Here is a 15,811-nt window from a genome sequence, read left to right as displayed (position 1 = left end):
TAACAATTTTCCTTTTGCATTTTTACAGAAGAAGTGTCGAAATACCTCACAAAGAGGACATATGATAACCATGGTTTAAAAATATCATGTGCTGGCCTGCCATTAAATATTTCTTTGCCATCCATGCCAATATCCAACTAGTCAACAAACCTTAACGGCGCATATATATATATATATATATATATATATATATATATATATATATATATATATATATATATATATATAGGGTAGCCAGGATATTATATTCGGGGGTGGAGTGGGGATAGAGGGCACTGCTTTTACACGTTATGGGGCGACATGTATTATAAAAGTTGGTGTTGTGAAAAAAGTGGTATATTTGAGAAGGCAAGGTCCTCTTGTGACAAACCCCTGGCTACCCGGATACACCAGTACATATCTGTGCAATTTAAAGTATATCAATCAGTAGATTTTGCTTTCAACACAGTTACCTTTAGTAGTATTACTTGCATATTTAAAATGTACTCAACAAAATGAATTAACGACCAGTAGAATTGTGGTAATTATTTGCTAATGTCATATTATTTTAGTAAGTTTTAATCACAGATAACTTCTAAACATTGTTTCAGTAACATCTGACCCATGTTACATGCAAACATCTTGCACATGATGGATCTTTTGTGAATTTTTTTTGTAAAGCCTACGAAAATGCGCATTCTGCTAGGAATCATTACACGTTGATTGTAAATATATTTGTCATTTTATTTTCTCTAAATTGCTGTTTAAATCATTAAGTTGAAGGATATTTGTTTTAGAACATGCCAAAACGTAGACACATTACAACGGATGAAAACCTTTAAGGAAAAAATGCCGTATATAGTTACTGGTTCTGTATTCATTTTGTTTCGTTAAATTACTGTGTATTAAAAATTTTCATTTTAACTTATCTTAACTGTTGAATTAACAATATTAGTTCAGTCAGTATCTCAACACTACAGATATGGTGCAGTTTACTCTGATAGCTTACATTTTGTGTTTAATTAGTGTAGTAAATATATCTGTAAATATTTCATGTAATAATTAGTGTAACACATATATATATATATATATGTTATAATTGGTTTTAAGGCTTTGCTTTCTTTGACAAATAGTTTTTCTAAAGTTGTTAATTGCTTCTAGCAACCTGCTACAATGCCAGGGAGCCTGATTCATAATCTCAGTGTAGGATAAGGTTATTGTGCACACAGCCGTGGTCTAAATACCCATCTAGGTTTGGTCCTGTTCGATATGGATGTCATGAACTACACATGATACGAGTGAAATAACCGTGTTCTGTTTGTTAAAAAGTATGATTGATAGTGATGGATAATAATGAGTGAATTAATGCATGGATGAACGAACGAACGAACGACGGAATGAACGAACGAACGAACGAACGAACGAATGAATGTTGGCAATTGGTTGTCAAACAAAATACTAAAATGATCGTAGAAAGTGTGGTTTCTTTGTACGTCCGAATATTGTTACATACCCTATATATATATAGCTGGTATTCAAAACTTGTGACACCATGGTTCAACCGTTTCTCAACCGAAATATGCAACAAATGGACACACAAACCAAAAATGTATAATCTATCGTACTCACTAAATCCCAATTGAAGTACTTGCATCATTATCAACAAAATACATTTTCTAACGACAACATACAAAATTTGTCCGCCATTTTAAATTTACTAAACAGAGGGAAGCAAATCGCCCTGCATATTAAGAAAAGTATTAACATAATGTGCGCCTTGCACTAAGATGATATGTGGAAGCAACTAACCAGGAAAATCTTAATATTAAAAAGAAGGTAAAGAAATGTTTTATTATATCTAAATCTTGGTTGGAAAAATAAATCAGGAAACCTGTGGATTCGATCTGGAATGGAGACTTACGGAATTAAAACCCCCAGACTATGAAGGAAGGTGTTAGAAGCCACTTTATATGTCAAGAAATAAAATGTTCACAAGCTATATTAGTGATGTTTCCAGTGATCGATTATAATAACAAATGGATGGGTTTGGCTCCACTGATTATGTAATGGAGAATGTAAGAGGAGAGGTGAGGATTGATTATACAAATCCATAATCAATTGTGTGGAAAACTGTTAACTGTGGGCGGGACATAGCCCAGTGGTAAAGCGCTCGCTCGATGCGCGGTCTGTCTGGGATCGATCCCCGTCGGTAAGCCCACTGGGCTATTTCTCGTTCCAGCCAGTGCACCACGACTGGTATATCAAATGCCGTGGTATGTACTACCCTGTCTGTGGAATGGTGTCTATAAAATAACCTTGCTGCTAATCGAAAAGAGTAGCCCATGAAGAGGCGACAGCGGGTTTCCTCTCTCAATATCTGTGTGGTCCTTAACCATTTGTCTGACGCCGTATAACCGTAAATAAAATGTCTTTAGTGCGTCGTTAAATAAATCATTTCTTTCTTTCTTTCTGTTAACTGTAACTGTTCTTCCAGTTTAGGTGGTGGGAATGATGTGAATATGTTCGGGTTCGTGTTTGTTTTCTAGTGTACATACATTTTTTATTTGTTTAAATTGTATCGTCCTTATATTTCAAATCGTTCTTATGGCTATTAAAAAGTGCATATACAAGTTCTCCTGCTGCTGCTTTTATATGTAGTACAATGTAGTAGCCTAAGAGGCGGCGGCGGGTTTCATCCCGTCCTTAGCAAAATGGACAAATGCGAATTAAAGTTGCATTTGGCGAATATGTTTCTATTTTAATTTGCAAAAAAGAAGAAGAAAAAAAGATTGATACGAAATTGTTTTTATATATAGATCTGTTTATTTTGTCTACACATTTGTTTTGTTTGACTAATTGAAACTGGCACTTATCTGAATACTTTTTGACCAAATTCTCCAAGTACATGTCTGCATGTATGCAATAATACTTAGGTAAATAATGTTTCACGTCAATGCAAATACCTATGTGAATAAATCAGCACAGAGAACGGATATGCATGCACTGTAGGCCCATTGATATAGTATATTTACATCCATATAGTTTTACACTGTGTGTATTGTGTGTTATGTGGACGCGCAGGAAGGTGTAACACTGTGACATGATACCAGATGTTGCCAGATAGCGTCGATATGCTATTGGCAGGTTTCCACTATTTAGAAGTAAAAACCTATTTTGTTTAACGACACGAATATAGCACTTTGATTTAATTAGCATCGTTATTGGATGTCAAACAATCAGTAATTTTGACATATAGTCTTAGTTAGAGAGGAAACCCGCTACATTTTCCATTACTAGCAAGTGATCTTTTATATGAAGCATCCCTCAGACAGGATGACACATAACACGGCCTTTGATATACCAGTCGTGGTGCACTAGCTGGAACGAAAATAGCACATTGTGCCCTTCGACGGAGTTCGATCCATTTTCCCCACTAAAAATCAATAAATGCGTTATGTTCATCTGCTATGGAGGGTGTGTGAACATCCAATACCATCGAGGGTAGTTCCTACGATTAAATTAATACAATGAACTGAACTGAATTTACCTCGCGAACATTTCTTGCATAGTCTTACTAGTACACATTAGCGTTGCCGGTGTGTGGGAGTGTGTGTGTGTGTGTGTGTGTGTGTGTGTGTGTGTGCGTGTGTGTGTGTGTGTGTCTTCTTCTGTCACATCGCTCCCTCGCCCGTCCAATGTGGGTGGCCCCTCAATATAAAATCATAAGTCGACATTGTTTGCCGGAGATCGATGACGCAAAGCAAAGTTTCTAGGGGGTTCAGTGGTATGCTCCCCCGTAAAATTTTGAAAACTAGATGTCCTGAAATACAATATCCTGCATTCTACATGTAAATTTGATCTCTGCCTTAAGATTTACTACCAATAATATTTTTGATTGAGAATTATGGGGATGGGTGGGGGTAGTCTAGACCCCCCTCAGCCCCCCTGCTCCGCCGTGCATGGTAAGCACCTCCAGCTTTGACTTCAACGGTGCTGATAAACAAACAATCGAACAGTCATTGAACACTTACCTCTATTCATGTAGACTATTATCCACTCAGCACTTGTAGAAACCATTGCAACAGAACAGCACAGTAGTTAGCTGTCGACATTAGATCCAGTAGTATTAGATCCATGCACAGGTATTTTACATTTATACACAGGCCTACTTAAATAAATATGATAATAAATGTCAAAACGTGATTCTGTTCGAACATTTCTATATCCAGAAGAATGTACGTAGTATTATGATGGCTGGGAAAGGACATCACATCAAATTATTTTTCTCGATCGATCGATTTAATATCTCGATAAATCGACTTACTATCTCGATCGATCGACTTAGTATCTCGATCGATTGCGATAGTAAGTCAATCGAACTTTCGAACTCGAGGCTTTGCGACTGGGATACCGTTATAGGTTATACTATACCATATAAAATCCCATAAGCAACAACGTTAACGGTTGTGGTTAAAAACACTATATGCAATACATCAACAAAACTATAACATTCATCCATCACATAAATACAAGCCACCACATTTTTCCTTTCTCAAATTGGAGAAGAACTAATCCCCATTCCCTTTGCCCTACCAATTTGGTCGGGATGAGGTGAGGAGGTATGTATACACTGTACTAAAAGCCACCCACGTTCACATCTCTCAAGTACACCCACTGTTGCAATAGCTAAGGCAACTACATCTGTATCTGTAGCAGATAGCATGATCCATATGTAGCTTTGCTGATATGCATCGAATATGGAGGGTCATGTTGAAGCCCAAAATGTCCCAAATGGGATATCTTGGGCAGTGCTCGGCCCAATATGTCCTTGGGACATCTTCTTGGGCCAAGAGATGCCATATACTTTTGTTACATTTGCTTAAATCGTTCAACTTGTTTTTTGTTTAACGACACCTCTAGAGCACATTAATGAATTAATAATCGGCTATTGGATGTCAAACATTTGGCAATTCTAACATGTAGTCTTGAGAGGCAACCTGTCACATTTTGCCATTAGCAGCAAAAGGACGGCACGTACAAAATAGACGTGGGGCTCTGGTTACACCATTTAAAGGCATGTGGACATTTTGAAGCTGTGCCTGCCCAAACGAGTGGGATTTTCGCTCGGTTGCAATCCGTCCGTTTGAAATAGAATACAATGAAGTGTCGATTATCCGGGTGAAGCTATTGAGTTTTCCTATTCGAACCAGTGATTCATGAATGCCATATCATAGAAAATAGTATGAAAAATATGCTGTGTAAATATGTATATATTTTGTATGTACATGTATGTGTGTGCGTGTATCTACTATCTATGTATATGCATGTATGTATGGATGAATGGATGTAGGCAGGCAGGTGGGTGGTTGGTACGTAGTAACGTACGTATGTAGGATGTATACTACCAAATCAAATCCCATAGACGACAATAGTAACATATGTGGCTAAAACTCCTACCTGCAGCGTATCAATCAACATAAACGCCACGGATATAAATACTACCACCCCTCACACTTAAAGTGAATCAGAAAAAATTGGGGGGTCAAGCTGCTCATTTCTGAGATAACGGGTAGCGTCTATGACTACCCTAGTTCCGCACAAAATTCGAGTACTCTTTTTTACAGGCACCCCATACATGTTTCAAGCACATGGCTACTTGACACATTGGCACTAGATGAAATAAAATTGCATATTTGTTTTACCCAGATGAAACTATTATTTTTTATAACCAACACACTCACATTTATAACCAATCACAGGACTTGTGGTGTTCACTTCTCTATCAAAAGTTGGGTGCACCTCGAACTTTGACCCAGCCGGAAGTTATTTGGTTTAGTACTACCTGTATGGATGGGTCGATGGATGGTTTAAAGTTTGTTTTGTTTAACGACACCACAAGAACATATTAATTTATTTATTAATCATCGGCTAGAGTTTTAGAGAGGAAACCCGCTACATTTTTAGTAGCAAAGGATCTTTTGTATGCACTATCCCATAGACTGGATAACACATACCACGGTCTTTGATATACAACTCGTGACGCACTGGCTGGAACGATAAATAGTACAATGGGTCCACCGACTGGGATCGATCCTAGACAGACCGCGTATGAGGCGAACTATTTACCACTGGACTATGTCCTGTCTCGGATGGATGGATGGATGCATGCATATTTGTGTGTTCATGCGTGCCTGTATGTGTATCTGGTTATGTAAATGTGTTTGCGTGTGAATATTTAGCTATGTCCCAGTTATGGCGCTTTATTAATGTTGACTTTCACTTATATTTATAAGTCGTACTTAATTAATTAATAAAGGAATTACAGCTCTATTCCTAACGGGTTAATTTTTAATTAACCCTAACTACTCATTCAGTAACCTTGTGACACAGAATTAATATTGGTACCTATCACAATAAAGACAATAACCTACAGTGTACCTAGGTCCTCTAGGATGACTGGCTAAGCTTTATATTACCAAATACTCATATACTGTTAGAACAAAAAGTCTACGATTTACTTCGTCAGATGACCGAAGACACTGTCTAAAGAATATTGGTATAATACAGTATTAAAATATTTAAAGTCACATCAATCACATCAAGGTTATACACAGAGCAGAAATGATATTTACCAAGGTCCAAACGGACTAACGTTCCCTCGGAGCCTTCCTATTCGTTCTCCTCGATATCTCTAAAACACTAGCTATTTATTATAAATCAGGATTTTGCCTGGGGGTACAAGGCGGTACCTCACGTATCATCTCATATTCTACCTCTACTAGAGTCGGTATATTTCTCTCTGATCGTCAGTCTGGTTGTCGCCAACCGCGAGCAATCTCCTGGCCATAAACAGCACTACCGGAGATATTACGTAACTACTAGCCACATGGCCTCCACACCTGGACTAAGTGCATATTGGAATGCCCGATCGCGCGAAGTATTACGTAACAAGTTGCCCACCTGGGCTACGGGCAATGAAACTGCACACGGTCCTCTAACACAATTAAAATCGCCACAGGCGAAACAAATTTAAGAGCATGTACCGTCACAGTCATGTACAGTCGACATTTAAGGCTTTGCTCAATAACCATTCACACACCCCTTTTCAAAAGTCTGTCTCGTCACAGGCATGCTGGTAACCTAATATAACTAGTTTGTATAAACCAGGAAGTTGCCCGACAGACTAGGTAGCTGTGATAAGCGATACGGCTGACGGACAATTATAGCTGGGAGTACAATGAGCACTCAGTTTCCATCTATATTTACTCGTATTCATGTCTTGCTCGTCTACGTTTGGTGACTCCACTGTCCAACGGAAACCAAGCGAGACCTAACTGAAAGAAAGAAGAACTGTTTTCTTTAACGACGCACACAACACATTCTATTGGGGGTTATATGGCGTCGCAAATGATGAAAGAGAAAACTCGCCGACATCACGCCTTGAGCTATTCTTTTCGATTAGCAGCAAGGGACCATTCATACAGACAACATCCTACATATAGGATAGCACATACCACGGCCTTTGTCACACCAGTTGTGGATCACTGGCTGGAAAGAAATAGCCCAATGGGCCCACCGACATAAAAAATATGTCACCTCATAATAGTTTTAATCTACCTGCAACAAAACAAGGTGTCACATGGTATTTATGATTTAAAGAGTTTTTATGTTATAACCTTCATATGAAATGTAGACATCGGGGGGGGGGGGGGGGGGGGGGGGGTGATTGAGTAGACATAAAAGTATATTAACTTAGTGGGAATAGATAATAGTACAAATAATTAGTGTCGCATGTTACTACCAATTAGACCTGCATTTTTGTAAGACAATGTCTTTGTCTCTATGTTAAATGTTTGTGGCATTTTTTTTGTCACAAATGTAGGAATTTACACAATAGAAACAAACGAACAAACAAACAAACACAAAATAAAACAAAACAAACAGAAAACAATACAACCGCAATTTAGTGTAAAAGAATTTTTGATTCATTGAAACGGTAAACATTTCATATCATGTAATTCAATTACATTTTTGTTTTTACTCCAAAGATGTATACTAATTATATTTAGTTGGATAATAAACCAAATTTAATATCAATGTGTGTGTGTGTGTGTGTGTGTGTGTGTGTGTGTGTGTGTGTGTGTGTATGTGTGTGTGTGTGTGTGTGTGCTCGCGCGTTTGTGTATAATAGGTATACACCAATGAAGCGTGAATAATATGTAATTTATAACTTCCCTTAAAGATATTATGCCAATTATAATAAACATAATATTTGGCTTGATTGGTTTCTTTTTGAAGCGATATTAGTCAATTCGTTTACACCTTTGGCATATTATAACAGTACACAATTACATACACTATTTTTTAAAGTGCTAAACGAAGTAACTAACGGGTTATTCGTTATATAAAATGTGCAAACCAATATAACTATTAACAATAAAGTTTAATATTGTGTGCCTTATTATTATTCAAAATTACAGACAGCAACAAAATATACAGTCATCCACGTAAAACAGAGATGCGTTCAGCGACAACGAACAGCACCAACGTTCAATAACTATTTAACTGGTTCTCGATTCTGTTTAAATTCAAGCTCAACATAAAGTCTGTGATGTTTGTAATTAATTAAGAGGCCATGTAAGTTGAATAAACTGATTGTTGCTAGCAACCGGCCTCAGTGGCGCAATGGTTAAGCTATCAGACTACAGGCTGGTAGGTACAGGGTTTACAGCCCGGTACCGGCTCCAACCCAGAGCGAGTTCTTAAGGTCTCAATGGGTAGGTGTAAGGCCACACCCTCTTCTCTCTCACCAACCACTAACAAACCGTTGACGTCATCTCAAAGGAATATTTCTAGGTTCCAGCCATTTTCGTTACTTTAAGGAAAATGTCAAAATACCATTGAAATGCGCAGCCCAACACCCTTCCCTTGCATGCCCGTAGGAGCCGGGGGAGTGAGGGCGAGGGGACTGTGCACCCATAATCCAAGACAAAAGTACACGTTTTTTTTGTCCTATCCTATATAAATAAAGATACAAATCTGGCTTGTGCTTCCCCCCTCCCGACACAAAAAAAAGAGGAAAAGAACAAACTTTGCCTCCTCCACTACAGTGTACCCCTATTCACATGTTGTCCATACTGGCTTGCCTTGACGCGCACCTGACATGGAAGAAAGGTAGCGCAGAACATGTACAGTAACAATCTATTGTCCGTCAACGGCAGGATCGATGATGCAAAAAGTATAAGGTGGATTAAATAAATATCCATGCCTTGTGCAGTTTTTATGTCAAATTCAAAATATAGTCACCTCTTAAAGGCGTTCAATCACGGATGATTGACATAATTGTTGACCCAACAAAGTATTATATGACAATATATACATTTGATTTGTACCTAAAAGTACTTTATTAAATCATTTACATAATCACCTATCCCACTTATTCTTAATAGTTTATAAAAATAATTGAATTATGTCGACGGTCCATAATTCAGAGAAAAAAATAACGGCTATTTGGAGAGCAGAGGTGTGACGTATTATTTTGAGTCACGTGATGGACATTCCCCGAATAACCACAGTGTCAAAACGATTTACCAAACTCGTGTAACGAGAACGCTTGACCGTCCTCTGCGACGTAGGGTAAATAGAAAAAACAATAATGAAAATAAGTTATTAAAAATTAATAAAAACATGTACTGAATAATAATAAGCTTATACATTAATTTATTTTTGTAAAAGAAGCATGCTAAACGTCGACAATCTCGACTAATTAGGCTTTTACATCTATAGGTACACTAGAGTTTCGAGCATGTCCGTCCCGGGGTCTGTCTCTGGATAGCCAGGGGCTTGTACCGGTACAGACTTTTAATGTTGGGTTTTGTTTTTGGAATATTTTTTTCTCCGTTATTTCTACTATTTTATTAGTAAGTTTAGAAGTGGCGTCGTCGATGTTTAGGTTATCCTCTAGCGTTATTGCCTTACAGTCGCTGGTGAAACCAGCCCAGTCAGCTTTAGAAAATTTAAAGTTTGGAATAAAAATTTCATCTTCAGAGAAGTTAGCGTTACATTTATAACTGGTTAGAATAGGAAAATGGTTGCTATTAAGGGTATCCATTGATTCCCATTGAACATTTGCTCCTATATTTACTGAGGTTAAAATGAGGTCGACGGCAGAAGTACTGTTGTTTATATCAGATATAGAAGTGATACTACCGTCGTTAAGGCATACTAAGTTATTATTATGTGTTATGGCAGTTAAAATCACCGACTAAAATTAGATTATTGTTTTTATTTATGAGATTATTATAGTTCTGAATGGTTAGGCTACTCTAAACAGTTCCAGGAGTGCTATAAACATTAATAACGACAATTGGCATAGTATTATGTTGGAAGTGAGTCCTAAAACTTCTACGTTATTAGTAGGTTGATATTTAATTTCCAAGTGTGGTATATTGTTCTTGATTAATGTAGCTAGTCCACCTCTAGTACTATTTTTCCTATGGGCGTAGTAACTGGTATAACCAGGAATTTTAAATGTTTTGCTAGTTTTAGTTTTATTTGTTTTAGTGTTATCGCCAGCGCCTAGCCAAGGTTTTGAATGCAAATGATATCTGGCTTGTTGTTACTGGTGCTTATCAGTTGGTTGAGCTCAGCACCATGCCCCATTGAATGGAGGCCTCTATCGTTCCATTGGAGAACGCTAAGGCCCTTATTTCCTATGTTAGATTTATTAGTGGGGGCGTATGGAGACTTATCTCCCATGTCACGGTCCCGTAGTTATTTTTAGGTTTACTGTAGGAATTAATTTATATAGTTTTTTGAAAGTCCTACATTATTTTTGATAGTTGAAATGTCTTGAACTAATGATTCAATGAGAGATTTAAGTTCTCTAACTTGGGTTTGATCTGAAGTTTTAAGTTTATCCGCATAGGTTACTGTTTGTGTTACCATAGTTGGTTTATTAAATATAGGCCTAGCTTCTTTGATTTGTTTTTCTTGAGTTTTTTGCTATTGTTTAGTTGCCGAAGCGCTTTCTGATAGTGACGACACTTGGTATCATGTGCCATATGATTGCTCAGACAGTTGGGGCATTGGATCCGGTCAGTACAAGGAGAGTTGCGAGAGCTTCTCGCGTGCCTTTTGCCGCAACGATGGCATGTGGGCGGGTCTCTATGGTTGCGGCACTTGGCAGCGCCGTGCCCTCACTGTTGGTAGTAGTGGCACTTACTGGGCTTCCGTTCAAATGGAAGGAAGGGATACCGGCGACCTTGGAACAATGATGTGATGGTCGTCGGTGGTGTTGATGGTAACTAATATGTACCCGTTAGACAAAGTGGTGGTGTCTCTGATGAGGGTTGTTGGTTTTAAAAGTAGGGGGTGGGGGAGGGGTGGAGTGTTTGGTTGTGGATTTGCGGCTGTTTGTTCAAGTTTCCAGCGGCTTTAATGGGGACCTCTTTGTAGAATGGGGGTGGGTGTGGTAGTGGGGGTAGGAGTAGAGGTAGTTGGAGGAACAGGAGTAAGAGTGGGGGTGGTGATAGAGGTGTGTTGGTTGAAGTAGGCTTGGAGGTAGAGAAAGAAGTAGAAACAGTGGTGTTGGAGCTTTTCAATTTTTTAGGCGCTTCGGCGGGTTTCTTATCTGTTTTAGATTTCTTTGTTGGCTGTACTACTTTTTTGGTTTTATTTTTTATAAAACGTGCTGCTGTTGGGTATTTGATAGTTTTAATAGGGCTCCTGACTTTCCGTTTGTTTGCTCGTTTGTTGACTACTGTTTTGCAGGGTGTAAGGACAGTAGTTTTATTGCCAAAGGTGGTTACAGCTCGTATCCCTAGTCTGTTGAGACAATTTTGCACTTACCGAAGTACTGGTGCCTGATATTTGGCTGTCAGATTTGTCTTAGTAACTAGTTTAACGTGTCCATATACCACTAGGGTTTCGAACACACCCATCCCGAGTCCGGCCTCCGATACGATCGAGGGAGGGGGGGGGGGGGGGGGGGGGGGGGGTCTGACTCGGGATAGGGATAACCTAACAAATACGGTCAATTTTAAAATTTTGAATATTAACACCAAAAGTATAAGAAACGGGACAATTTGGGTTAATAAATTTTGACTGCGCCCTTAAAGAAAAATATTAACATTCCTATCCTATATAAATTATTAATATAATATAATTTCGTCGCAAATTTAGATGGGCTGATCTAAAATTAATAATAATTATTTAACAGTATTCATTAGCTCATGGGAAGTTAGGAGCAAAAGCTATAAAATTGGCACAAGTATGAAAAAAAAAAAAAAAAAATTTGGAAAAGGGGCTGCCAATCATATTCTAAACATTGGTGTGACCAGGTGAGGGTCGGGAGGGAGGGAGTCCGGCTCTACACAAAACCTAAGGCCAAACCGCCTACGGCTATGGCCCCAAAGAGTGCCCTAACTTCCGACATCCCATACCTCCCCCCCCCCTCCCCCCCTCCACCGTGTCCAACCGCAGTTCAGTCCAAATCCTGGCAGCCTAGTGGTTGTTTAAGAAGTTAGTAGAACTTCCTAAACCGGCGTCACTAGGAGAGTGACACTAAAGGGTTATGAATTTCATCGTTCGTGCCACTGGGAGAGTGACGCAAAAGATCCAGCAATGGTTAATTTAGTGGGAAAGAGGCACTATTCATGGGCGTACATGGGGGGGGGGGGGGGGGGGGGGGTCGATGGGTTCGACCGAACCCCCCCCCCCCCCTGAAATCGCTTTTTTTATAATTTAATATATCTGACATTGATATCTGACATTATTATATTTACTCAACATAGAAATATATGCCCAATATCTCTGCAATCTATTTTGGAACCCCCCTTTTCAAAATCCTATGTATTGCAACCCCCCTTTTCAAAATCCTATGTACGCCCATGCTATTAAAGGTACAAACCAGACACCTGCCCTGTTAAATTACATTAGTTTTTTTTTTTAATTAAAAATATAAAAATAATGATTAAAATATGGATAAAATACCAAACCAAAATTAAACGACACATATATTTATAATATGCAATTTTCAGATTTGACAGGTGGCTTCGCGGCGGACGTTGTGCCTTCGGTGGGGTCCGCCGCAGCCATCAGCTTGATAATTTTTACCACCAATCCTATCAGAAGCCGGACTCGGGATAGGCGTGTTCGAAACCCTAGTGGTATATGGACACGTTAAACTAATTACCAAGCTAAGATAATTTTTAGATAGATAGATAATTTTTGCTGATGACATTGCGGCGGACGTTGTGCCTTCGGTTGGGTCCTTTGTTGACTGGTGCGTGACTATCAGTTTGTACCCATGTGTGTGCTGTAACCTCACCGTGGTGCAGGGGTGTAACATTCTCTTTGAGAATGGACAATACAGCACAAAATTGAAGTTTTGTGTAAAATTCAGTATCCGTAAAATTCTGTGATATTTGTGTTTTTGCACAGTTCTTTACACTGATTTTGTTTAAGTCTTGACTTTTTATATTGATGTTGATCATCACTTTATTTGTTTGCATTACCATAGTTTGACACCCAATAGCCGATGTATTGTTCGTGCTGGGGTGTCGTTAAACATTCATTCATTCATTCATTCATCAGTTTGTACCGACTGATCTAAGAAACACTGCTTTTTTTTGGCATGGTGTTGCTTTTGGTAATTTGGCCTTAATGGCGGTGTGGAGATGTTTGCTAGCATCTATGTTTTTTTTTAATGTACTGGCGTTGGTTGTTACCTTAGCTGGGATGGCTCTTGGTTCTGCCAGCATATTCAACGTTCCTGGATGTACCGTAACCGGTAGAAGCTGTACTATGGAGCTATGGTCAGAGTTTGGATCAGCGTTGAGTTGGAATAAAATGTCTAGAGCTTCCTAGCTATGACTTCGCTGCGAGTAGACGTCGCCGAAGTTGCTCTGCAATTCCCCCCCCCCCCCTCCCCCGCCACACACACCCACACCTGGGGGGACTTATGCAGTCCTATGGAATGGTGCTCGAGTATCGCGTCACGTACACCAGGTCACGGGCAACCGTGACTTTGGTGTACAGTGACGCGGTTCCGCAGACAAGAGGAGGAAGAGGAAGGAGGAAGAGGAAACGCGCGCCAGGGGCGGTACAGGGGGAGTAAAGCTGGTGGCTCAACTGCCAGTGGCGGTCCCTTCTGCGTCGCCGCCCCCGCCGACCACTCAGAAAAGGACAACAGAGCCGAAGGCCCAAGAGTCTCCGGAAACGACCTACTCGGTCCTGGATACAGCGATGTACCAGAGGAAGAGGAGGAAGCCACCGACTTCTACTCCGAGGATTGCGTCTCCGGCGCGGCGGTCAACTTTATCGACCGCCCTCGTTGAGTCGCCTGTTGTTGCTGCTGCAGGCAAGAGGAAGGCTACTTCGCCTACCCACCAGCCTGACAAGGCACCGCCGCAATATCCGTCTACCCTCCAGCAGAACCGGCAGGAGACTGGCACTTAGCCATGGATAAGATCAAGCCACAGTACCAGAAACTTCTGCAGGGGGACACTTCTGATCCGAAGAAGCTGAGAGGGAAGTTCCTCAACATGACATGGACCAAGCTGCCCGACGACACGCATTTTGAACTTCACAGCAATAGGTTGGAAGGAGAACCAGGACTTGTGGTCACACAGCGCCGTCAAGACGTCTACAGACAGGCGATACTCATCCCGGAAATGGATAGCCACACCATACACCGGATGGTCAAGGCAGTCTGCGGCGACACTGTGTACCTGCACGTGATACGGACCCTGCTTCACAAGAAACATCTGCTCCCCATCCTGGACAAGGCTGCCCCTCTCAGCCCTTCGTAGACACCAACCTTCCAAGGGCTTAGTCGGACTTTAAAATTTGTGGCCCACATTCAAAATTTTATGTTTATTATTTTTTTGTAAACAGTCCGACGCAGTTTATTTTGGCAGCCCGTCTAAATTACTCAAATCACCTTAAAACCTTTTCGGTCGAGCAGTCTAATTTTTTTTGTTGGGACTTAAATTTGTGTAGCTCAGTCTTCGACCTAACTACTAAATTCGTATTCCAAATTCCGCCCACCTCAAACTTACCCCCACCCCTCCTGCCCGGACCATATAGATCGGACTTTAAACGTTTAGACCTTCGTTCAAAATTTTATGTCGAAATTACTTCTTTTTAAAAATATTATTAAATAGTCCGATCCTCTCTTCTTTCTCTTATTTATTTTTGGACTGTCCTTCTAAAATGCTCCAAATTATATAAATATTCGGCCTAGCAGTCAATTCATTTTATTTTTGGCTTGTAACTTTTTTCCTTTTTTTTTAAATCCTACTAATTTCTTTTACTAATTGCTATTTTTAAAATTCTGTCCATTTTCACCCACACCCCACACCCATCCCAAGTCAGGCCACCGATCGTATCGGAGGTCGGATTCGGGATGGGCGTCTGAAACTTGTTATCTAATTTCTTTTTGACCGCCCGATCTAATCTAGCGACCAAATTTAATGTGTATAATTTTCTTTATTAATTATATTAATTAGAGATGCGCATCAAAATTTTAAAGGCCCACTATTTATATTTTTTGGATATAAATTTCAAAATTGCCCCCTTAATTGTTGTTTTTTCTGTCCAGGAGCAAGTCACTGGCTATCCAGAGACAGGCCCCGGGACGGACATGCTCGAAACTCTAGTGGTATATGAGCATGTTAACATTTTTCGCACTCGCACTCGCATTTTGTGGCATAGGGTTGCTTTTGGTAATTTGGCCTTAATGGCGGTGTGGAGATGTTTGCTATCATCTATGGTTTGTTTGAATGTACTGGCGTTGGTTGTTACTTTAGCTGGGATGGCTCTTGGCTCT

Source organism: Gigantopelta aegis, chromosome 6 (genome assembly GCF_016097555.1).
Source record: "Gigantopelta aegis isolate Gae_Host chromosome 6, Gae_host_genome, whole genome shotgun sequence".
Lineage (NCBI taxonomy): Eukaryota > Metazoa > Mollusca > Gastropoda > Neomphalida > Peltospiridae > Gigantopelta > Gigantopelta aegis.
Note: the sequence above shows the minus strand (reverse complement) of the source record.